This window comes from Vombatus ursinus, unplaced genomic scaffold (genome assembly GCF_900497805.2).
Source record: "Vombatus ursinus unplaced genomic scaffold, bare-nosed wombat genome assembly UNPS02014798.1, whole genome shotgun sequence".
Lineage (NCBI taxonomy): Eukaryota > Metazoa > Chordata > Mammalia > Diprotodontia > Vombatidae > Vombatus > Vombatus ursinus.
Window position 1 is genome coordinate 73,434,215 of NW_020954576.1, and position 26,356 is coordinate 73,460,570.

Sequence of the window (26,356 nt, forward strand, 5' to 3'; positions counted from 1 at the left end):
ACCAAAAACAACTTATCTGGAAAATAAGTCCAGGAGAGATCACTTAAAACTCATTAGACTCCCAGAAAACCGTGATTTAAAAAAAAAAAAACTTGAACACTATATTTCAAGAAATCACAATTGAAAACTGCCCCAATCTATTAGAATCAGAAGTCAAAGTGATAATAGAAGAATCCACTGGTCACCTCCTAAAAGCAACTCCAAAGGAAAAGTCCTAGGAACATCGCAGCCAAAATGCAGAACTCCAAATCAATGAAAAAATAACGTAAGCACTCAGAAAGCAGGAGTTCAAGTATGAAGGAGCCACACTCTCCCGAAAAAGGGGACCATTAAAACATTTTTAAGTGAATAGAACAGAAGGAAGGAAACCCAAGCAAGCAGGATAGTTTTGAAAGTAACTTGATGAATTTATCATATGCTTCTTTAAAAACCAAGTTGTATGAAATGGAGATTCACGGTTTTGTATACAGTCCTCTTTTTATATTCTGTGCATATGGAAATGTTGAAGGGGGTCTGGTTTTTTAAGTTCAGAATTTTAAAAAAATTATAATGGATATCAGTGGGAAATTGTAATTCCAAATGTTTGTTTTCTCCACAGGTTTTCAGGCAACTCTTTAATTTGTAATGTGAGTCTGAGATGTAGTGTATCAGAGGTTACCCCAATACTTTTAAGGCATAAAAGCACTTCTAAGTACCTAAAGCAAGGGTGGGGAACCTGCAGCCTTGAGGCCACATGTCTCTAGCCCTTTAGGTCCTTGACTGCATTCAAACTTCACAGAATATAAGATTATTCTGTGAAGTTCAGTTGCAGTCAAAGGGCTGCACTTGAGACCCTGGAAAGTCACATGTGGCCTCAAGGCTGCAGGTTCCCCACCCCTGACCTAAACTAAAAGTGCCTTGGGTATTAGAGAGAATGTAACTCCTTGACCTTTTAGGGCCCATTCTGAAATTTTGATGTAGTCTGGTGCAAAGCCCTTCTAATAAGAGGCAAACAACATGATGGTCTCAAGTGATATGTCCAAGGTCACACAGTAGGTTGATAACAAAACTAGAAATGCCTATTTCTTTACATCTTGTCCAATTCTATAAGACTCAGAGGATGATGTCATCGACATGGTCTGTGGCTTTTGTTTGTTTTGTTCTTGGTTTGGTTTTATGAGACAGCAGGAAGAAGGTTGGGCTTAGAGTTTAGGAAATTCCTCTGTTTGAATCCCAGCTAACCTTTGGAAACTTGCTTTATCTCTCTGGTGCCCAGTTTCTTCATCTATAAAAGCAGGATGATAATATGTGTAATAACTACCTCACAGCCTTGTGATGAGGAAAGCATTTTATGTTAACCTTAGAGTGCTATAGAGATGTGAGTTGTATTTAGTTTGCTTCTGATGACAATGTACAAATTTAGCAATATTATAATCTAGTAGTGCTGAGTACCAATATTTTCCCTATTCTCAAAAATTCTATTGAGCACCTCAATGAATTTTTTATTTGAATATTATTGAAAGATGATTTTTTTTTATTATGGCTCATTTAGATTAGCTGGCTCTTTAATTTAAAAGTACTGTCATTTTATTTCTTAACATAGTTCATGAGAAGAGAGGAAATATATGTACCAAGTGCAACCTCTAGAAAGGAATAGGAAAATTGGAACTAAAATATGCTTGAGACATCTATAATTTCTGGCAGTGTGAGCATGTGCATCTGTATGCACATGACCATATTTAATTCAAAAGCATCGCAATATGAATCACACCATCTTGCTATTAATATTATGCTTTAAATTTGCAAGCTAGACACAGAAATGTAAGGAGGGTTTGGTGAGTTGTTCATTCAACCATTATATTGGAGTTGGGCATTTAACATGAAAACAAGATATCTTCAATATCTGTTGATTAGGGCCAAAGTGACACAAATCCTTCTATGCTCTCCAGCGTAGATACTATTTAGTACCCTTTTGCTGTTCAGTCATGTCCAACTCTTTGTGGCCCCTGGGGTTTTCTTGACAAAGATACTGGAGTAGTTTGCCATTTCTTTCTCCAGCTCATTTTACAGATCAGGAAACCGAGACAAACAGGGTAAAGTGACTTGCCCAGAGTCACACAGCTAGTAGGTGTCTGAGGTCACATTCGAACTCAGGAAGGTGAGTCTTCCTGTCTCCAGGCTCGGCACTCTATCCGCTGCTGTCCCTTCAAGTGGCGTTGCACATGTCCAACTAGTCATAGCTGCCCTCGAAATGTAAAGAATCTGTGATTCATTGACTCAATCATCTCTCACCCAACTCCTGTTCTAATGTCTCATTGTGGTGTGTGGGGGTGACCCTGGGTTTTCAAAGATTATACTATCTGAGTTCAAGTGCCACAAAGTTTTGATTATGGGCTCTATGTTTATTGTCCTCAAGGACAACCATCATTAAGTATCAGGATGCTTATCAAGCAGCAAATATTTTTGGTCACAGACAATTATGAAGATGATCTACTAATTCATTGAAGTGTGGCGGTCTATGTCAAAAGGGAAGATCGACGTAGACGAAATAACCAGGCAACCAGGTTGGTGGAGATCCCTAAAGTCATGCCATATTTGAATCAGGTGAAGGAACTGGAGATGTCAAGAAGAAATGAAGGCACATATAACACTGACTATTCCACCTCTTGCTATCTGAAAGTCAAGTATGCTATACCTCACAATCTCTTCCAGGTTTTTCCAGTACCCTTAAGTGGGTTAGGGGTCTCTAGGCTCTCTGAAAAATAGCTTCAGCCTCCACTAATGGTGTTTCCCTCAATTGTAGGGGGCTGGTTCCCTGCACCCCAGTTCCCACTTAGCCACTAATAATTGGATTAGCTTTTACAAACAAATATTTACTTCAAAGGAATAAGTACAAATGGGGCAGCTTGGTGATACAGTGGGTAGATCACAGGACCTGGAATCAGGAAGACCTGAATTCAAATCTGGCCTCAGACACTAGCTATTTGACCCTGGGCAAGTCACTTAACCATGTTTGCCTCAATTTCTTCATCTGTAAAATGAGCTGGAGAAGGAAATGGCAAACAACTCCAGTATTTCTGCCCAAAAAACCCAAAAGGGGTTGCGAAGAGTTAGACACAACTGAACAATAACAACAATAATAGCAAATACATGAACTCACTCTCCCAACATGTAGTGCTTAATTATCCCCCTCCATCCCCTCACCATTGCTCCACCTCAGTATCTGAGGAGGGGAAGAGGATTAGGTTCATAGCTTAGCTCAGAGCTTATAGAGCATAATCCCAGTTAGATGACAAAAGTCCTCCTTGGGCTTGAGTCCTAGGTACCATAGCTTCTTCACACTTCCAGGATGGGCTGACCTCCTGCAACATCCCCTCAGGGAACCCTGCCTCCAAGGTCAACATGGCTGGAAGTCCCAGGTTCCATGAGGAATCACTGCCAGCACTTAAAACTGAAAAGGATAAATAACACAGAACAGAGACCCTATCCTGCTTCCTGGTTCTGTCCATGGTGTCTGTAATTTGGTTGAACTGGAACCTTCACCCTCTGGACACAATAGGAAAGTGCTGATAAAAAAAAAAAGAGAGATCCCGCAGGAAAAAAGAGAGACCATCTCAGTCTGGTCAGTTTTAAAGATGCAGCCTCCTTCTGGCAATGTAGTCAATCGGTGAAGGCCACTCACACCTAGGAGAGGATATGGGCACTCAGAGAAACAGAGTCCATCCATGTTAGGAGATCTGGGGAGGGGTAAACGAGCCCCCTTACACACATTACAGCTTTTTTTTTTCATAAGTATTTATAGGCATGGAACATGGAAGGATGTATTGGATTTCTGCTTGGCCCCAGAAGACAAAAATAGAAACGATGAGCAAAAGTAGCAGAGAAGCAGATTTGTGCCTAATATAAGGAACAACTTCCTAACAATCAGAGAAATCCAATAATGGATATGCTTCCTTGAGAGATAATAAGATTCCTCTCATTAGAGGTCTTCAAGCAAAGATCGGCCATTTGTCATGTATGTTGTAGAAGAGTTGATCATTTAGTTATTTGTTGGATTAATGGTCTCCGAAGCCCCTTCCAGCTCTGAGATTATGTAGATGGTTCAGGATATTTGAGTCCTGTTTAAAGTCTGAAGACTTAAGTTCAAACTATGTCTTTGCCACTTTCTGTCCTTTGTGACTTTTGGCCCAAATCACTTATCCTCTCTGAGCCTGTTTCCTTGTCTGTGTAATGAGAGGGTTAGGCTAGATGGCTGACAAGATCCCTTCCAGCTCTAAATCTGTGATCCTTTCATCTAAATAATCTAAGCTAATTTAATCTAAATCATCTAAATAAATTTGGTCCAATCGATCGACAAGCACTTAATAAGTACTGACGAGTTTCCAGGCACTCTACTGTGTGCTGGGTCTAGGATAGAAAGATAGGAACTAGGAACTAGACTTCATTATCATAAAGAGTTCACAGGTAAAGAAACTCCTTCTACCTATTCAGGTTGCAATTTGTAGTCTGAGAGAATTGTGCACTGAGAGACTAAGTAACTTCTCAAGGGTCATACCATCAATATGCCTCAGAGGTAGGATATGAATCAAGGTCTTCTTGGCTCTGAGTCTGGCTCCCTATCCAGTACCCACAACTGCCTTCTCAGTTGTGACTACAAAAACAAAACTGAAACAATCCCTGCCCTCAAGAAGCTTATATCCTAACTTGGGTGAAGCAAAGTCCCTCATGGTTCTCCATTCCACAGGCCAGGCAAAAACAAATGATGGACTTGTAAATCTGACACTCGAGGTGGTTTTTATATTTAAAGGAAATGTCAGTAGCCCAAAAGGCCCACTTTGGATATAACCTAGGCTTCTCCTAAACAATTTCTTCAGCCCTTCATTATCTCTCCAGGCAATTATTCAATGTGCATTTTCTCCAAGGTACTCAGCATCATGAGGACAAAGGACTTTATAATCAAACAGGCCTCATGCCATTGGGAAAACTGGCCCTCTAGCCAGCCAAACTCAAGCAAGTTCCCTTTAGGGCATTAGCACACAGAAGAAGATTTAACCTGTTAACATTATTGCTAAATTAATGTTGCAAGACAGATTGGCCATCATACCCCACTTGGTTAATCAGATTCTTCTCACAGTCTCTGCTGCTCCAGGCTTATTAAGGATTCTCTGGGACTTTCTCATTTACCAATTATTGAGTAAACCTGAAGTTCACTTTGATATATATGAAGCCCCCTGCAGTCTTGATGTTCTGAACATTCAGGGAACTCTGAAGGCTGTGTCCTTTCCCTGATCTTATTTCAAGTTTATTATCTTATCCCCATACATACATTCTTTCTGAACCTCAAACACCACTGGCAGCCCATTAGAGCCTATATCTAACTTCTTTCGGTGCTCAGATTCACAACAGCCTGTCAAATAGCACAGTGGGACTACACGGTTTCCTGCCCTTTGCTTTGACAGCCGGTCTAAAATATTTTCTCATATCTTGATTCTGAAGGGAGTATGTGAATTCTTCCTCCCTGTGTGCTGAAATTGCTTACACTCCAATCAATATCAAGAATTTAAAAAAATATGTGAGCCCATACAGGCCACATAACACTGATTTATGTTTCGAAAAATCTTACTTTTCAACTAGGGTCAGCCTCTAACTAGCTGTGTGAACTTGGATAAGTTGTAACCTCTCTTGGCCTCAGTTTCTTCATCTAAAATAATAATACTTTGCATTTATAGGGCATTTTACAAATTACAAAGTGCTTTCTTCCCCACAACCACAACAAGATGGTGGTTATTGTTGTTCAGTCATTTCGGTGACTCATCATGACCCCATTTAGTCTTGGCGAAAATACTGGAGAGGTTTGCCATTTCCTTCTCCAGCTCGTTTTCCAGATGAGGAAACTGAGGCAAACAGGTTTAAGTGATTTGCTAGGGTCACACAGCTAGGAAGTATCTGAGGCTAGATTTGAACTGGGAAAGATGAGTCTTTTTGACTCCAGACCCAATACTCTATCCACAGTACCATGTAGCTGCCTTATGAGTTAGATAGGGCAAGTATTATTATCAATAATTGCTTTACAAATGAAGCTAAAATTAGGGAACTGGCCCAAATTCACATGACTAGGAAACAATATAGCTAGGACTCCAATCCTATGCTCTTTTCACTATGTCACAATGTCCTCTGTAATGAAGTGACTGACCTGTATGATCCTTTTAAGTTCCTTTCAGTTCTGATATTCTATACTCCCATTTCAGTGAATGTGCAAAGTTGGCCCTGTGGTCCATGCCCAGAGTCAGATGACCTCCACAAAGCAAGTCAGTCAATAAGCATTCATTAAGTGTCTAGCGTGCTTAGCTCTGGGAATACAAAGAAAGGCAAAAGAGAAAACAATGTCCAAACAAGTACATCCTATGCAGGATAAATAGAAGATAATCAATAGAGGAAAGGCACTAGTGTTCAGGGGTATTGGGAAAGGCCTTAACTCTGGTAGGCAAGTAGTTTATATTATCCCCATTTTACAAAATTAGGAAACTGAAGTTCTGATGGGCTGACAAACCCAAGGTCATATATCTAATAAGTAGTTAACATAGAACGTAAACTCAGATCTTTGAACTCCAATTTCTATGTTCTTTTCACTCCATTATTGCTAGTTAAGTAGTAGAAGGCTGCAAGATGGCATCAGAAGGGGTAGTTCTGGCTCCTTCAAATCAATAAGAAAGACATTCGACAATGTGCTAAAAAGAGCAACAACAATAAAAGATGAGAAATGAAATGTCACCATAAGTTAATTCCTACAGAATAACATAAGATGGATTACCTTTCTAGCTCACTCATTTCCCACTGACAGCCCTACCACACTGGCCTAGGGCAGGAAGCTAACTACTGTAATTTTAGATACTTTATAAAGGAGAAATCAAATACCTCTGAGGAAGGTGAAACTATTACAATACTAAAAATGGAGCAACTCTAAGAATATTCAGAGTGGTTCAAAAAGGACAGCATGACCAAGTATAAAGCATGAAGGATTTGGAGGACCAGGTTTTGAATCCTAGTCGTTCCACTTGCTACCTGTGGGACCTTAGGCAAATGATTTAATCTCTGGGTCTCAATTGCCTCATGTGCCCAAATGGGGGAGGACAAGAAGACTGGGTTAGATTCAATTCAACTCAATAAATATTTATTAAGTGCTTACTGTGTGCCAGGAACTATGCTAAGCTCTGAGGATACAAATAAGGAAAAGAAAGATAGTTCCTGCCCTCAAGAATCTTACAATTTAATAGAGGAAGACAACGTACAAGAAGAAGTTAGAAGCAGGGGAGGAATATGTTGGGGGGGACAACCTTGTTCAATGGAGTTGAATGGAGTGAGCTGCAAAGTCCAGGTTCTGCCTAAAAGAAGGCTTTGGGTGGAGTTTAGTGCTCCACTCTCTAGTCCTTCAGTCAGAGGGAAGGGAAAAGAGGGAAGGAAGGTGGGAAGATGTTGATTATATCCAAGGCTGAGCTAAACAGCAAGATGAGATTTCTGGTGATTGTCCTATCCTAGGAGAGACGTCTTGTTCCAAAGAATTGAGATCAAGCATAGATGCAGCTGCAAAGTAAAGTCCAGAGTTTGGGTTCCATCCCCTGTAAAGGAAGGCTTGGGGTGGAGTGACCTTAGAGACCTCTAAGGTCTCTTCTAGATCTAGACCTATGCTCTTACGATTCTAAGAACAATGGAAGAATTAAAACAAGACAGAAAAGAGACAAGAATTTGGACTGAAGGAAATAATAAAAGCAACAAGAGAGTAGAGAATTTAGAACAAATGACACAAACACTCTAAAAAAGTAGATTATCGGAAAAAGAAAATGACATAATTGGAACAAAAAAAATTCAGAGGGGGAAGGAAAATTAGTTGAATAAAATTAAGACAAGCTTTGAGGAACACTTATGAGCTCTGCAAACCAAGGATATTGAACTCAAAGAGAGTATCCAGAACATAATTGAAGGATAAGATTTCCAGTAAACCATGAAAAAAAAAACTGAATAGTATGAATCATACAGGAAAACTGTCTAAAAGTATTGAGGGAAAAATAGCAAAACACATTTTCAGAGACTCACAGACCACCAGCAAAGAGAAATTTACAAAGAAATGTCATGATCAAACCATACTGTGCTTTTATGGAAAAGATACACTCTAAATTTCATGTTTTGGACCTAAAAGCTTATGAATTTATCCCATAGAAATTCTAAACAAGGCATATGTAGCAACATAAGATTAAGGTGTTATGTTCATTGAAATATGCCTGGAATCTGACAAAGGAATGGGAGCTCAGCTATGGAGCTGCTAGTGAGTAGACCATTCAGACTTTGTAAGTATAAGGAAGTATGGTTGGGGGGAGGTGGTGGAGGGAAATGATGTGTGGTGGGGTGTAATTTTTGTTTTGCCCAGGTAGGCGAGTTTGTTTATATGTGGTTCACAGGGAGGACAAGAGTAGATATTTCTAGAGTCTCTTTCCTTTACTCTTTTTTCCAAGGGACACTTTGATTCTTACCTTAAGTTCATAGAAGATAACTTCCTCTTGCCATATAATCTGGAAGAGTTCAGGCAGCTTCTATATGACCAATGGACCAGTTGCCTTGTAGATCTCTGCTGGGATGGCGCTTTGCCACTTGAAAGGATCTTGTACCTTCAGTACCTCTTCTACAGTTAGAGGCTTGGCTAGAGATGAACTGATCTGAGGCATACAATCAGTGGTTTCAGCATTGGTTGATGACAGTCTGTTAAGAACACTGTGAAAGTGCTCAGCCCATCTCTCCAGGATCATGTCCTTGTCACTGATCAGTGTGGCTCTATCAGCACTGAATAGTTGAAATGAACCAGAGGTCTTTGGTCCATAAATTGTCTTCAGGGCATCATAGAAGCACTTGTGATTATTGCTGTCAGTGTGCAATTGAATCTTATCTGCCTTCTTGCTGAGCCAAGAATCCTGCATCTCTCTAAGCTTTACTTACACTTTGCTTTTGATGGAGTTAAACACTGCTTTCTTGGAGGTGGACAAGCTATCCTGCTGATAAACCCTGTGGAGTTCTCATTTCTTATTTAGCAGCTACCGAATTTCACCATCATTTTTATTGAACCAATCTTGATGTTTATAGGTGTTCTGGCCCAGATTAGCAAATGCAGGACTGTATACCAAATATCTGAAAGCTACCCACTCCTCTTCTGCTCCATGTGCTAATTTTGGCCTGACAATCAACACCAAGAAAACAGAGGTCCTCTACCAGCCAGCACCACACCATCCAAACATGGAACCCTTGGTCACAGTAAATGGAGAAATTTTGAATGCTGTGGATATGTTCACTTACCTTGGTAGTTACCCTCTCCAGGGCAGTCCACATAGATGATGAGGTTGATGCATGCATTGCCAGATTTAGCTCAGTATTTGGGAGGCTCCAAAAGAAAGTATGGGAGAGAGGAGGTATCAGGTTGCATGCCAAACTGAAGGTCTACAAGCCGTCATGCTGACTACACTATTTATATGCCTTTGAAACCTTTGAGCTGTCAGTGCCATGCCAGAAAACTGAACTACTTCCACTTGAATTGTCTCAGGAAGATCCTGGAGATCACCTGGCAAGATAAGGAACCAGACATTGAGGTCCTCTCTGAAGCTGAACTGCCAAGCATTCAAACTCTGTTGCAGAGAGGGCAACTGCAATAAGCTGGCCACATAGTTCAAATGCCAAACACATACTTACTCAAAGAATATTTTACAGAGAACTCATACAAGGTGACTGTTCACATGGCAGTCAGAAAAAGAAGTATAGGGACACTTTCAAGGTAACTCTGAAGAACTTCAGTGTTGACTGATACATGGGAAACACTGTCACAGGACCATCCAGCATGGTGCATCCATAGCAAAGAAGGCACTGTACTCCATGAGCAAAGCAGAATCAGAGAAGCACAAAGGAAATATAAGCTGCACAAATCCAGACACTCCCACTCTAAATGTCCTAACAGACCACTTGTGCCTGATCTGTGGTAGTGCCTTCTGAAATTCTATTGGTCTGATCAACCACAGCCAAACACACCATACTCTGACTCCAACATCATGATATCATTGGTCTTCTTTGAAAACAAAGGACAAATAACAACATTGGAAAGGGGGACATTTTTGAGACGACTCTGTTGAAGTGCATGTTTGCAAACTCATGTAATATAAAAAGTAAAGGTAGAAGAGAGAAGCCAGGAAAATGAGTTGGATAAAGTCTACTCAGCATGAAGATCAAGTTGGCCTAATGATGTGGTTTGGAACGTTCGTATAGAACTTCAAGACCAACATTTAAACAATATACTCTTGATCGTCTAAGAAGATAAAAAAAAACCATTGGGAAGAATAGGGAGAGGAATAAGAATTTATTAAGTACCTAATATATGACACTCACTGTGCTAAACACTTTACAAATATTATCTCATTTGATCTTTACAACAACCCCAGAAGATAGATGCTATTAAGCTCCTTGAGGGGAGAGACTGTGTTTTGCCTTTTTTTGCAAGCCTAGTGCTTAGCACAGTGCTTGGCACATTGTAGTCACTTAATAAATGTTTATTGATTGAAAGAGAAGGTAAGTGACTTGCCCACAGTCACACAACTAAGCGAGTGTCTAAGGCCAGATTTTAACCCAAGCTCTATCCACTGTGCCACCTGGCTGTCCCATAAGATCCTATAAGATCCCTTTTAATCAGTGAAAAAACAGGGGAGAGGGAGGTCAATTCCAATGAAAATCCCTTATTTCCCTCATCCTATAGTTGCCACCTTTCTGTTGGTGTTGCTGTTCAGTCATATCCAACTCTTCATGATCCCATAGACCATAAGACCCTTCTATCCTCTCAAAGTCTGTCCAAGTTCATGTCTGTTGTTTCCTTGGCACTAACTATCTCATTCTCTGCTGTCCCCTTTTCCTTTTGCCTTCAATCTTTCCCAACATCAGGGTCTTTTCCAACGAGTCCTGTTTTCTCATTACGTAGCCAAAGTATTTAAGCTTCAGCTTTAGTAGTTGACTTTCCAATGAATACCTGAATTAATTTCTTTAAGTATTGATTGACTTGCTCTCCTTACTCTCCAAGGGACCCTCAAAAGTCTTCTCTAGCACTGCAATTCAAAAGCACCAATTGTGTGGCACTCAGCTTTCCTCATAGTCTAATTTTCACAGCCATACATTGTTACTGGAAAAACTGTAGATTTGACTATACAAACTTTTGTCAGCAAGGTAATGTTTCTGCTTTTTAGTATGCTTTCTAGATTTGCCTAAGATTTCCTTCCAAAGAACAAGCATCTTTTAATTTCATGTCTACAATTGTTGTCTATAATTATCTTTGAATCCAAGAATATAAAATCTGACACTGCTTCCATTTCTCTCCCTCTATTTGCCAGGATGTGATGGGACCAGTTGCCAAGATCTTCAGGTTTTTTTTAATGTTAAGCTTCAAGCCAGCTTTTACACTTTCTTCTTTCACCCCCATCAAGAGGTTTCTTAATTCCTCTTCACTTTTCTGCCATCAAAGTGGTATCATCTACATATCTGAGATTGTTGACATTTTTCCCGGCAACCTTAATTCTGACTTTTGATTCATTCAGCCTGGTATTTTGTGTGATGAATTCTGCATATAAGTTAAATAAATAAGGTAACAATGTACAGCCTTGTCATACTCCTTTTCCAATCTTAAACCAATCAGTTGTTCCATGTTTGGTTCTGTTGCTTCTTGGCCCACATACAGGTTTCTCCAGAGACAAGTAAGATGATCTGGTACTCCCGCCTCTTTGAGGACTTGACACATTTTGTTGTGATCCACAGAGTCAAAGGCTTTAAAGTAGTCAATGAAGCAGAAATAGAAGTTTTTTTCTGGAACTCCCTTGCTTTCTCCATAATCCAGCGAATCTTGGCAATTTGGTCTCTACTTCCTCTGCCTCTTTGAAAACCAGCCTGCTGTTCTGATAATTCTCAATTCACATATTGCTGAAGCATAGCTTACAGAATCTTGCTGACAAATGAAATGAGTGTTTGGTGATTTGAATATTCCTTGGCAGTGATTGCCCTTTTCTAGGATTGAGATGTAAACTCATCTTTTCCAAACCAGTGGCTACTGCTGAGTTTTCTAATTTGTGGGCATATTGAGTGTAGCACATTAAGAGTATCATCTTTTAGGGTTTTAAATAACTCAGCTGGAATTCCATCACCTCCACTAGCCTTATTGTTAGTAGTGCTTCCTAAGGCTTACTTGACTTCATTCTCCAGGATGTCTGGTTCTGGATCAGTAACCACACCATCATGGTTATCAGTGATCTTAAGATCTTTCTTGTATAGTGCTTTTGTGTATTCTTGTCACCTCTTTTCCTTCTTCATTCCCTTTCTATTACTAGCCCTACTGCCTGGTTATCTTTCACAATTCTATCACCACAAATACTCTCAAGGTGCTGCCTTTCTTCTAAATTAGGAGTGGGAGGATAGGAAGAAGCAATTACAAAACACTTTGCTGCTAGAACCCTGAGAAACAATTGGTGCATTTAACCTACTCCCAATCACCCCCAAGAGAACAAGAGACTGTGACTGGGGCGGAGGTAGGGGGAGGGTGGAAATAAGACTCACATCCACATAGCTGTAAGTTATACAAAGTGCTTTACATAAAATCAATCAACATCAATGAAATGGATGGTAAGTACTGGAGCCAATATCTAAACTATTATTTTAGTTGTCACCCTCTCTCCTCTATACCTTAGTGGTACCACTGCATTTCAATGCTCCAGGTTTTCTCTGTGCCTACATTTATTTATAAGGCAACTATAAGTGGCATGCCCAAATCCATAGTATGGTGACTTACTTTACTTCATTTAGCAATCCCTCCAGAACACTGCAGTATGTTTATAAATGCAGAAAGTCAGCTTTTCAGAAAATCTGGGGTGATTGGGATAGAAAAACAATCTAAAATGCCAAAGAATTATGGCATTTCTGGGAAACTTTCCCTTTTGGAGAGGGGACTCTATTCATCAGATTCTTCATCAAAGAAAAGATCTAAAGAGTAAAATAAGGACTGAAATAGAATTAGGTAGTTAATGATGAAGTAGATTTGCAAATAAATTCTTCCTACCATCACAGATTATTCTCCAGTCTTTCTCAAGCTTCATTTTGGGTGCAGAATAAAAAAAGCTCAATGGTAAAAGAAAAAAACAACAACAACAAAATGAGAAAAACAGACTTATCTCTCCTGGTAACAATCCAAAGACTATTTTCCCAGGACCACCTCCCTTTTCTCAGGAACCAAAGATCCTATGAGATAATGCCAGGAATCTGAGGCATGGTGGAAATGGAATAATGGTTTTGAGCAATCCCTTGAGTCAGAGATCCTAAGATCCTCCTGGAAAGTAATTCCTCCCACCTGGAGGTCAATAAATCAAGAGGCAAGGCTAAGTAGCATCAGCTTGATGGGCCTTTGGCAAGTAGGTAATAACTCCAAAGTAAAAAAGGAGAGACACAACATTTCAGGACGCAAAAAGAACCTCTTAGGTGAGGTTGCTTAGTCACTTTATTTGGGAGCTCAAGTAATAGAAACCAGATATCAAGTGATTGAGTGAGGTGGGGAGAAACTGTCTTAACCTTGGGGATATGACTTTTACAGAATATCCAGGTGGGGCAGGAGGTTTTCATAATCGAATCAATACGCTTATCCTCTTGTTGAATAAAATACACATTGAGAGGCTGTCTATTTGTTGTTGTTTAGTTCTGTCTGATTCTTCCTGGCAAAGATACTGAAGTGGTTTGCCAATTCCTTCTGTAGCTTATATTGTGGATGAGGAAACTGAAGTAAACAAAGTTAAGTGGCTTGCCCAGGGTCACGTGGCTAGGAAGTGTTTGAGGTCAATTTTGAACTCAGAAAGAGGAGTCTTCCTAACATCAAGCCCTGGCACTCTAGCCACTGTGACACCTAGCTATCTGTCTATTTACTGAACCCTTTAGCTCCCTTTCTTTCTATCATGGAGACCTCTTTCCAGATAGAATCAATGGACTTATCCTGTTATTCAATAAAATACAGACTAAGGGTCTAGTTTATACAACCCTTTAGCTCCCTTTCTTTGACCTCTAATGTCACTTTTTTTTCTGGAGAGATATTTCCTCCCAGGTTTTATGCATTTCCTCTACAACAGAAGTATATGGAGTCCATCTTCCCCACCCATTCCTGTAAAAACACACAATCCAGGCAGTATGGCACTGACTCTGCTCACACAAAGTCCCCTTCTGCTCTAAAGAAGTGGTTGAGTCAATAGGGTGCTGTTTATTCAAACAAGTAAATTTTTTGGACCAAAAGTGAACTTTGATAATCTGTTAGCCAACAAGCATTTGATAAAATCTTATTATTTCCACAGATTGTGTGAAGTGTGTGTGAGGTTGAAGGAAGATGGAGAAGAAAGGCAGAAACACAGTCCCTGCTCTCAGGAAGCTCAGTCTAATGAGGGAGACAGCATGCAAACAACTCTGTACATACAAGATACATATGGAGGAAATAGATAATCTCAGAAGGTAGTTTGGTATGTAAACCAAAGCTCTTGCAGGATATTAAAAAAAGCTGGACTAATCCCAAAGGTTAGCACCTCAATCCCAATGGGAGTTTGCCAAAATTTCAAAAGAGAAAATCTGCCTTAAGCAGAGTATATTGAGCCCAGTTTATGGACAGACACAATGTCATATGGGAGTAGCTACCCAGTATTGCAGTTAAAATGAGTTTATCTTAATATAATGTTTCAAGGTATGCAAACCCCTTAACATAGGATCACAGGGTTATAAGAACAGAGCTGAAGGGGACCTCAGTGGTCATTTACTCCAACCCCCTCATTTTACAAATAAGAAAACTAAGAAATTTGCCCAATGTCACCCAGGACAGTAGGTAGCAAAGGGAGAAGTTGAACCCAGCTCCTCTTACTCCAGACTCAGCCAGAACTCCCCACTGTACCATGATGCATTACTTCACGTGACACTCACAACAACACTGTAAGGAAGGGACCATTATTAACCCCATTTTATAGATGAGGAGACTGAGACTTAGAAAAGTCAAATGACTTACTCTGGGACACATAGCCAGTAAGAATCAGAGTCTGAGGCAGAATTCAAACTCAGGGCTTCCTGATTCCTATCCAGTGTTCTAACCACTCCACCGTGTAGCCTTTCAGTACTACTGATGGCATTCTAAATAATTCCCTTTTCATCTCCCTAATCCCAAACCAAAATCAACCTCTATTACTTCCTAGAAACTCTCCCAAAACCCCCAGAAGAAAGAATTGATAATCCCAACCTTAAAAAAGACCAGATTATATAAAGTTCAAAACCTATTTCCTCTCCCTACTTCTGAAGGGTTCTAAAACTCTCTTTTCCTGACCCCTCATCTCTATAAATGCTCCGTGCACTGTATAGACTTTACCTAATTATCTTCGTAATGTCCCTCTTTGAAATAATTAGGCAGGATATCTATGAGTGTGTCATTTTCAGGAATATCAAGTTAATAACACCAGTGATGGTTCCTCTCATGGTAGAATGCACCCAAGCCATCAATCAGGAATTTCAAAGACAGTATCTTTGTAAATTCAGTTTTGTTTTGTTTTTGTTTTTGTTTTGGTGAGGCAATTGAGGTTAAGTGACTTGCCCAAGGTCACACAGCTAGTAAGTGTCAAGTATGTGAGGCCAGATTTGAACTCAGGTCCTCCTGACTCCAAGGCCGGAGCTCTATCCCCTGCACCACCTAGCTGCCCCCCAAAGACAATATCTTTGGTTGAATTATATTGTACATCTATGTGCAAGACATACATTGAAGTTCTTTGTCTGCTGACACAATTGCATTTGCTCAGAACAGACTAACGGCTTCTCAGGACCAGAACCAGGCAACCAACAGTTAAAAAAAAAAAAGGAGTGAGTAGGGGTAAGGAGTGGAGAACCTCTTCTTTGTTGCTAACTGAAGATTAATGAAGTTTTTAGAGCCATATTCCTAAAAGTTGAATCATAGCTCTTGGCAATTTCTTGTTGTAGCTGTAATAGTTCTAGGATTTCGCTATGATTCCCTTGGGGAGGTGCATGATTGTAGATAGCGATAGCTTCTGCAGCTTCCAGAGCAACCCTAATGATGACCAAGAATGTCAAGAATGTTCTCTACCCTCCTCCCTCCATGCGCTCACACGTTTGTGCATGCACACACACACACACACACAAATATACACAATACACATATACACACATGCACTCACATGCACACACATACACACATACGCACACATATATGCACATGCATGCACGTGCACACACATACCCACACAAATACACACACTCGCATGCACACACATACACACATACATATATACACACATGCATACACATGCACACATACATATATACACAATACACATATACACGTACACACATACACTCACATGCACACGCATACCCATACACACACACTCGCATGCACACACATACATATATATATATACACATACACATGCACATATACACACATGCACTCACATGCACACACATACCCACACAACCACATACACACATATACACACTTTAAGCCACTATTCATTGGTCCTTTGAATCCTCACATTTGGCTGCTGAAGAATGTCGAAGATTATAAACTAGCAGTAACAGACTTCATTGGACAAGCAAGTGGAGTTCATTAATTAGTGTTACTAATGAGTGTGTGATATAAGCAACTCTCTGTCAGGGATTGCCATACTCCTTCCCCCTCCTTCCCACTCTGCCACTCCAGCCAGGTGCTCTCTCTACCTGGGGCCTCAAGCTCTAGACCTGAGATGGAGTTACATAGACAGAAAGTAGAAAGCAGCAGCCAGTGCCCTGGACCTACGATCAGGAGCTAGGCACAAGAGTTTGACTCAGAAGGAGTCAGAATTTGACAAGAAGTTAGAATAGCAGACAAAGAGCCTAGTAGTACTGGGCTTAATAAGTTCGGATCTCTTTCTAATAATAGCCTCTGTTTATATAGATCTTTGAATACTTTGTCTATTTTGAGCCTGATAGAAACTGTGAGATAGGTGCCATTATTATCCCCATTCTACAGATAAGGAAACTGAAGCTGTTGGAGAAGGGTGGGACACAGACAGCTGGGTGGCACAGTGGATAGAGCACAGGCCTGGAGTAAGGAAGACTCATCTTCATGAGTTCAAATCCAGGTTCAGTCACTTCCTAGCTGTGTGACCTTGGGCAAGTCACTTATCCCTGTTTGCCTTAGTTTCCTCATCTGTAAAATGAGCTGGAGAAGGAAATGGCAAACCACTCTAGTATCTTTGACAAGAAAACCCCAAATGAATCAGATGTGATTGATAAATGACTAAACAAAGAAAAATCAAGTGACTTGTCCAAAGTCAGCTAGCAGGTACCTAAAAGAGAATTTGCACTTGGGATATCCTGCTTGTTTCTCAAGTTTTCTAAAAGAGGTCAGAGATTTAGAAGTAGAAGAGCCTTTAGAGATCACTTTGTCTAAGGCTTTCATCTTACAGGAGATACTGAGGCTAGAAAAGTTAACTGCTTTGCCCAAGATCACACAGGTAGTAAGTAGCTGAATAGGGATTTGAACCCAGTTCTTCTAGCTTCAAATCCAGCACTTTTTCCACTGTAGCATGGAATCTATGTTGCCTGACACTGCCTAGAAGCTGGACCTTGTTCTACCTATACCCTTGGTAAATGTCTCTTCCTTTTTCTTCTCTAGCAACTTATCCTGAACTCACAATTTTATGTCTGACTAGATCCATGAAAAGTAGTTTTTCCTACGTTAGCTCACTAACCTCCCCCCCATCCCCACAACTACACACACACACACACACACACACACACACACACACCCTAAACTTGTGTACTTATTATTTGTCTTCCTGTCCAGTTTTGTTCCCTCAATACCCACGTTTCTATTTTGAGGCTCTCTGGACTCTGTATTCATTAACATCTTCTTCCCGTGGAAGACTGGACAACATCAGACCATTACTTATTGGTACAACAGATCTGAACGCCCTTAGGTTTGACATCTTAAAGGGAGAGGCAAAGGAAGCCTCTAAGAATTGACTTTCATGTGCACCTAATTACTGGCTACTGCTGAACAGTCCAAAACAAAGTTGAGACAAATGCCATCCCCAGAAAGTCCACAGTCATAATGAAGTTAAACAGCCAGCCCTGTTTATAATGCAGATGTCATTTTTAAAAGACTATGCAAAAAATGTAGGCCAGAATATGTTGGGGGAGGGGGGATGGTGGTTAATGGGGATCAATAAATAATTCGAGCACATAGCTAAATTAAAAACCTGCATTGCCATATGGGACTTAGTATTCATATGCTGACTAGAAACTCGGCACCCCATATTAATTATATGTTCTCTCTCCCTGCTTTTCTGTATTTAAAGAGATCTCAGGAAATAGAGTGAGAAGAAAAAAAAAACACAACAAATGAGGTTGAAAGCCTGACTGGGCTTTAAAAGACTATTTTCTAGCCCCCCAATAAATCATTTTTTCTGGGGCATGAGTTCCTTGCACAGAAGCTCACTCCAAACCCTGATCCAATTCTGCACTTACAGATAGGACACAGCTCAGGGATAATACACCAGGAGACCATGCTGAACACAGGCTGCATTCTGACATCACCGATGAGCTGTGGCTTTAAGCTAATCAAGTGCTTAAATACTAGGCACCTTTTAGTACAAACAAAAGGAAACACTGAAGATGTTTCCAAAAGGTTACATATAAATACAAGCATTGTAAAAAGGGAATATCTTTGGGGAGCTTGCTATTTGAAGGAATGCTATGGCAAGTCCTTCTGCAAAATGGAGACCACGTTTGGTAAAGTCCTTGACAGTTTAGCTATTGCTGACCTTCCCCAAATTCTTCACTTATGTGTTGAACTCTCGTACTCTCCATCCCAGCCAAACAAGCTCACAAGCTGTACCCCAGATTCAGCATTCCATCTTTTGCCTCTGTGTTTCCCCCACCACCACCACCACCATGCCCTTGCTTTTAGAATCCTTAATTTCTTTCCATAGTAATAGTCAACAAAGAGTGGATAAACCTATATTAAGCACCTACTATATGCCAGAGCAGGAGATATAAACACAAAAAAGAAAAAGTCCCTGCCCTCAGGGAGCTTACAGCCCCCCCGGGGGAAGACAAAAAAAAACTGAAAGGGGATGGGGGAAATGGCAGTTTTCATGTTGGGGGATCTAAAATGCAGCTAGATGAATAATGATATGTCTGAGGAGATATGTGTCCTGCCATCCCCCTTATGGTTCCACACTCCAATCCGAAGAGCAGAGGATACTAATGGTGTGGGTAGTCTGATGGGATCTTTATAAATTGATGAGATTTACCATTGATGAGTTTACTTGGGTCATATTGGAGAAGCCAAAGAAATCCAAAATGAGTGTTGCCAAGTATAATAAGTCCTCAGTGTCTACTGCAAATGCTGTCTTATTCTAGGTCCCTCCCATTCTCCCTAATCATTAGTGCCCTCTCCCATTTCAAATTATCTTGTATCAGTTTACATGTTATATCTTTCCCTTATTCACCACCTGGATCCACACATGGATATAAGCACTCTGACATCGTGGGGGCTTTTTATTTTTATTTTTTTTATGTCCTTGTGCTCTCATCTTCAAGTAGTGTCTTGACTATAGCGCTGTTCAGTCATTTTTCAGTCACATCTGACTCTTCGTGACCTCGTTTGCGATTTTCTTGGCAAAGATACTGGAGTGATTTGTCATTTTCTTCTCCATTTTACAGATGAGGAAATTGAGGCAAATAGGGTTAAGTGACTTGCCCAGGGTCACAGAGCTGGTAAGTATCTGAGGCCAAATTCAAACTCAGGAATATGAGTCTTCCTGACTCCAGGCCCAGCACTCTATCCATTGCACCACCTAGCTGCCCCAACTTGGCTATATAGTAGAGGTTTAGTTACCTTCTTTTGTCATTGTTAATTTTTGTGTGTAAATCCAGGTTTTAATATGTAAGGTTTGCTCAAAGGAGAATTTACTTGGACCACCTTATACAGCTGGTAGTAAATCCTGAATCTGCTTCCTACAGCAGATTGCGCAGGCTAAATAAGGAAGTAGCTTCAAGGTTTAGAGACATTCGTGAATCTACAGCTGTTCATTAGGAAGGTTAAGGATTATGACACATTGACCTTTGGCTTTCCTTTGGGACAGTGAGAAGGAACACTGAGAGCCCAACAGTATGATATTTCCTCTGACTTGAAAATGAATCACTTTGGCCCCAATTTCTCCTGTCTAGAGAAAGTGATGCAGATAAAGACTTCCATATCTCAAAGGCCAGATAAAATCCAGAAACATTTGGCCCCAAAATAAAAATATGCCTAGAAACCTGAGGAAGAGTGTCAATGAAAGTGGAAAACATCCTTGGCCTCAGGAAGGCTCAGGTTCACGGACTGTTTATGGCTCCACCCATAGCACTGGGACTGTTTTACTTCAGTCATTGTATGCCTAGTAACTAACAGTTCCTAGCACATGACAAGCACATAATAAATGCTTATTAATTGAATGATCATGTCACATTCTTCCAACAGACAAAAGTAGACTTAGTTTCTTCCTATTTCAAATCCCATACTCTCCTTTTATATCACCCATTAAATTCCTATTTCTTGTCTGAGGGATACGTCTACCTCAACAGAAGAAAGATGACTGACAGCCTCCACACTCAAAGTTGGGGCATTTCTCAGAGTGTATGCCTTGAGCACTCAAGGAGAATCTTACCCACCAGTAGGACCACAGGCTGAGGGTCGAATAAAGTGAGTCACAAAACTGAAAGGAAAATAAATTTATTAGCATAATAACGAAGACTGCTTGTGGGTAGCAGTTTTGGCCTCCTACCATACAGATTTGGCTTATACGGCTTTTTTGGGCTTGTCCAAAAAACAACCAGTCAGTGGCATAGTGTGACATTTGAACTGAGCCAATGGGAAATAGTCTGTCCCTAAATGAAAGTTGGTCTAGAAAGCCCCTAATTGCCTGTTAGGTACAACATTTGTAGGGTCCTGCACAGAAGGCTTTTGTGTATTCAGCTTAAACATTATAGAGGTACTTGAGTGAGATTTTATGATTCAGTCTGCAGCAGAATTGGAGGCAATTCAGTCAACCAGCACATTCTGATAGCAATGTTGTTTTTCCTTAACATTAATGAATGATCAAATCTTTCCCAGCTCAGGATATCAGCTCTGTCAACTTCTAAGTTCTCTTTGCTGACTCATACCACAGATGTTCCATCTGCCCGCTGGGAAATTATCTTCTAGAATTTTATTGCAGATTTTCATTATCAAAAGTGCTTTACACATATATTCAAATATTAGGATTGCGACAAGACCTGTGATTTCACTGGCACAGGGAACTCCAAATGTGAAAGGACTTTATACCAAGTAAAGTCAGAATCCATGCAGCTTATAGTCTTAGAAAAGAGTTACCCAGAGCAGTGAGAGGCTAAGTGACTTGACCTGGGTTAGCCAGTATGTGTCAGAAGTTGGAATTGAACTCAGTTCTTCCCAACTTGGAGGGTGACTCACTAGCCACTTAGCCACATTACCTCTCATAGTAAAAATTACAGATGTAATTTACAGATGCAAAATTCTACAAAGGGATGAAAAAAGTCATTCTCTTGTAGGCTATGGAAGACATATACTCAGAATGAAAGTTTCTTACTGAGATCTACTTCTGACAGACTTCTTCAGTCTTAGAAAAGTCACTATGGCATTGTGGATAGAAAGCCAATAAGACTTGGGTTCCAGCATTTTTGATCATGAAAACCTCTTTCTCCTCTTTAGCTTCATGTCTGTGACATTATATTGACTTCCCCTGTTTTAGCTCAATGCCATGAACTCCACCTTCCACTTTCTGCCTAGCCTAGGATTTAATTATTCTAAGACCACTTGACTTGACTTGGTCCACCATCTTGTTTACTCTTTTGAATTAGGACTTGGGACACTGTCCTCTTTTTCCTAGAAGGTTCTTTTCCCCAGGCCCTGTTAATTGATCCCTAATCATTAGAATGCAGTGATTTCTTCCCTCCTCTAGGGGCATGGATCAAGCAGTAAACTCATAGTATAACCAAGGTTAGGTAGCACCCATCATTGATATGTGTATTAAAGTGGGAATGAATGAACTTCAAGAGGGGTAACATTGAAATAAACACATGTGGGATGTTAAGTGATGCTCTTTACTATATTTTTAAAAAAACAAATTTTTATTGTATGATCTTAGATACCATGCAAATACTATGACATCACAATTTATATAATGACTCAGTCTAACAAGCATTTAACAAGCGTTTAAGCCCTTATTATGTACCAGGCAGTGTGATAAGCACTAGATTTTGAAGAAAGGCAAAAAAAAAAAAAAACAACCACTGTTTTTGCCTCTAAGAAGCTCACAATCTAATGGGGGAACTAATATGCCAACAACTATGTACATATAATATTTTTTTCCCAAACCAAACTTTTTTTATTTTTTTCTTTTCTTCTTTTTTCTTTTTGTTTTTAAATTTATTTTAAACCTAGGTACAAAATAAGAAAGAAAAAAAAAACATTGCCACATACACAGCAGAACATAAGAGAGGATCCAATATAAAGTAATAAGTTTCAATTTCAAGAAAACTTATATAATAAATACTACACATTGTTTTTAAAGCTTTCCTTTGCTTCCTTATAGGTTTTCTTTTGTTGTCTACTGTACACTTTTTAGTTTATTTTTTCTCCTTCTTCTCCCCCTCAAAGAAGGCTACAATTAAGCATGGAGATATGTGTATGCACATACATACATACAGATTATACATATACTTAGATATCTGTAAACATATACATATGCATTCATACACATATATGTAAGACTATACTATGCTTATTTCTATTTGTCATCTGTTTGAAGGTAGATAGCATCTTCCTTCATAAGTCCAAGTCTTCCCATGTTTTTCTAAATCAACAGCTCATCATTTCCTACCCCACAGCAATATTCCAACCCAACCCTATTCTATCTGAGTGATCGTCTATGAAAAGTTTTTTTCTTCCAGTTTTATGCACTCCTTCCATTCTTGGTTGTATAGGTTTTATTTACACAAGAAAATTTTAATTTAAAATAATCAAAATTATCCATTTTGCACTTCAATAATGCTTTCGTCTAATAGTATGGTTTAAGGTCTGAATTTACTAGATCAGATACTACTGGATTTGCTTCTTTTACGTCTTTTTCCCCCTAGTTTCTTTGAAGTTCCTGACCTTTTGTTCTTCTAAATGAACTTTGTTATTATTTTTTCTAGCAGTAAGATAATTTTTTAGTAATTCAATTGGTATGGGATTACATGCATACAATATTTTATGTATAATATGTATGTATGTATGTGTGTGTGTGTGTTCACACAGTATATGTAGAAAGTCTTGAAGGAAAGAGTCTTGGAAGAAGCCAGGGAAGCTAGGAATCAGAGGTATGAGGAGGGAGAGCATTCCAGGTATGAGGGCTAGATAGTGCAAAGTTATGGAATATAATGTGAAAAACAAGCCAATGTAGCTGGATTGCAGAGTTAATTGAGGTGAGTAAAGTATAAGAGTAGAAAGGTAGAAAGGGGCCAGATTGTAGAGGACTTTAAATGCCAAACAGAGAATTTTATGATTTATTCTGGAGGAAATAGGGAGCCATTGGAGTTTATTGAGTAAGGGAGTGACATGGTCAAATCCGACACTTAAGTCAGGAAAACCAATTAGAAGACTATTGCAGTAGTCCAGACAAGAAGTGACAAGGACTATATTAGGGTGGTGGCTATGTGAGTACAGATAAGAGAACCTACACAAGAGATATTGTGAAGGTAAAAATAAGACATAACAACAAAGTGGATGTGCGGGGTGATCAAGAACAAGGAGTCAAGGACGACACTGAGGTTGGGGGCCTGGGTGACTGAGAGGATTATGGCACTCTCAATAGTAATAGGAAAGTTGGGAACAAGAGAGCTTGGGGGAAAAGACAAGAAGTTCTGTTTTGGATGTGTGGAGTCTGACATGCCTACAAGGCATCCAGTTTGAGATGTCCAAAAGGCAATTGGTGAGGCAGGATTGAATCTCAGAGGAGAGGAGAGGACAGGGTATGTAGATCTGAGAATCATATACACATAAGGGTGATGATTGACCCCATGGGAGTTGAAGAGCATACAGAGAAAAAAGAAGAGGTTGCAGTCAGAGCCTTAAATGACCCTCAAGATTAATAGGCATTACCTGGATGAAGACCCAGCAAAGGAGACTAAGGACAATCAAATAGGAGGAGAACCACAAGAGAACAGTGTCACAAAAACCTAGGCAGAATAGAGTACCCAGGAAGAGATCATGATCAACAGGTTACAAAGAAATCAAGAAGGGGCAGCTAGATGGCACAGTAGATAGAGCACCAGTCCTGGAATCAGGAGGACCCGAGTTCAAACCCAGCCTCAGACATTTTCTAGCCTTGTGACCCTGGGCAAGTCACTTAAGCCCAATTACCTCCATAAAAAAAAAGAGAGAGAGAGAGAGATCAAGAAGGATGAAAATTGAGGGAAAGGCCATTGGATTTAACAATCAAAAGATCATTGGTAACTTTGGGGAAAGCAGTTTTATTTGAGGAAAGTTTTGAAACCACGCCGCAGAGATTTCTGAACTTAAATGCTCTTTTTTAAAAAGTTGTGGGGGGGGGGAGGACAGCGAGGTGGCACAGTGGCTAGAACACTGGCCCTGGAGTCAGGAGGACCTGAGTTCAAATTTGGCCTCAGACATTGGACACTTGCTAGTTGTGTGACCCCGGGCAAGTCACTTAACCCCAATTGCCTCATCAAAAAAAAAAAAGTTGTGTGTAGCTAAACAGTAAGGCTAAAATAAGAATCAGCCTGCCTCTTGCAAAGTCTTCTCCTCACCAAAAGCCCATGAATCAGGTCATATAAGAATTATTTATTCCCATTTTACAGATGGAAAAACCGAAGTGAAAAAATGAGTGGATTCTAACACACATAATACTCCAGGCCTCTTCTTAGAATGCTATATTGCCTCTCTTTACACTTCCCTTACCCCTACCCCTTTCAGCTGATACTATTTTCTCCCTTCTTAACAATTCCTGGAGCACTTTGCCTCATACCTCCTTTGCAACTCACAATTCCCTATTTTGTATTATATTTATCATTGTATGTACTGTATCCCCCCTAAGAAAATGTAAGGTCCTTATGGGCAGGTGCTATTTCACTCTTCATCTTTTTATTTCTAACATCTAGCACATTTCCTTGTACATTTTGGAGGAGAAGGGAGGGTACAGAACTGTAATCTTTCACTTGTTCTAGGAACTTCTGGAATGAAAATTCCCATCACTGATGTCAGACTGGCAACTCATCCATAACTTAAGTCTTAGAGAGCCGCCTAGGGCACTGAGGGATCAAGTAAATTTTCTATGATTATACAACTAGTATGTATCAGGGCCAGGACTTGAACCCAGGTCTTCCCAATTCCAAGACTATCACTCTAAATGTATGGTAGAGCCTTGTACATAGAATCATAGAATTTGAGAGTTGGAAAGGATCTTAGCAGTCATCTAGTCTGACTCATACACAAAACTAATTCCAACAGGTGGTCATCTATCCTAGTCCTCCAAGGAAGGAGCACCTGCCACTTCTCAAAGCAGTCCACTGGACCTTTGGACATTTCTAATTGTTAGGTCTTCTCCCTTGACATCAGGTCTAAATTTACCTTTCTGTATCTTTACAAATTCTATCCATTGCTCCTGGTTCTGTTTTAGGTTGGTTCTGGGACCAAACTAAACAAGTCTAATGCTCCCTCCACACAACAATCCTTCAACATCCCTCCTCAGTTTTCTTTTCCAGGATAAATATGCACAGTTCCTTCAACTCCTCATGCTCATACATCATGTACTCAAGTCCTTCACCTTCCTGGTTGTCCTCCCATGGAGACCACAGTTCAGCAGTGTCTTTAAACTGGGGTACCCAGAAATGAACAAGCTAATCCAAATGAGAACTGACAAGGGCAGAGTACAGTAGGACTATAACCTTCCCATGCCTAGAAGTTATGTCCAACTTAGTGAAGCCAAGCTTGGATTAGCTCTTTTGGCCACAATTATGGGCCTAGATACTGATGGAACTCGGGAGGTGTTAGTTAACCCTCCAAATTTCTATGACACTGGCCTGGAGTATTATAAGTGAAGAAGATATGTTGCAGACCTGGGGCAATTTGGATAAACTTTGATCCCTAGTAGACTGCTCTTGATTCTCAGATCTGAGACTCAAGGAGTGGGCCCCTTGAGCAAGAAGAATATAAAAGCAGTTTTTAGGAGCATCTTGAGACTCCCAG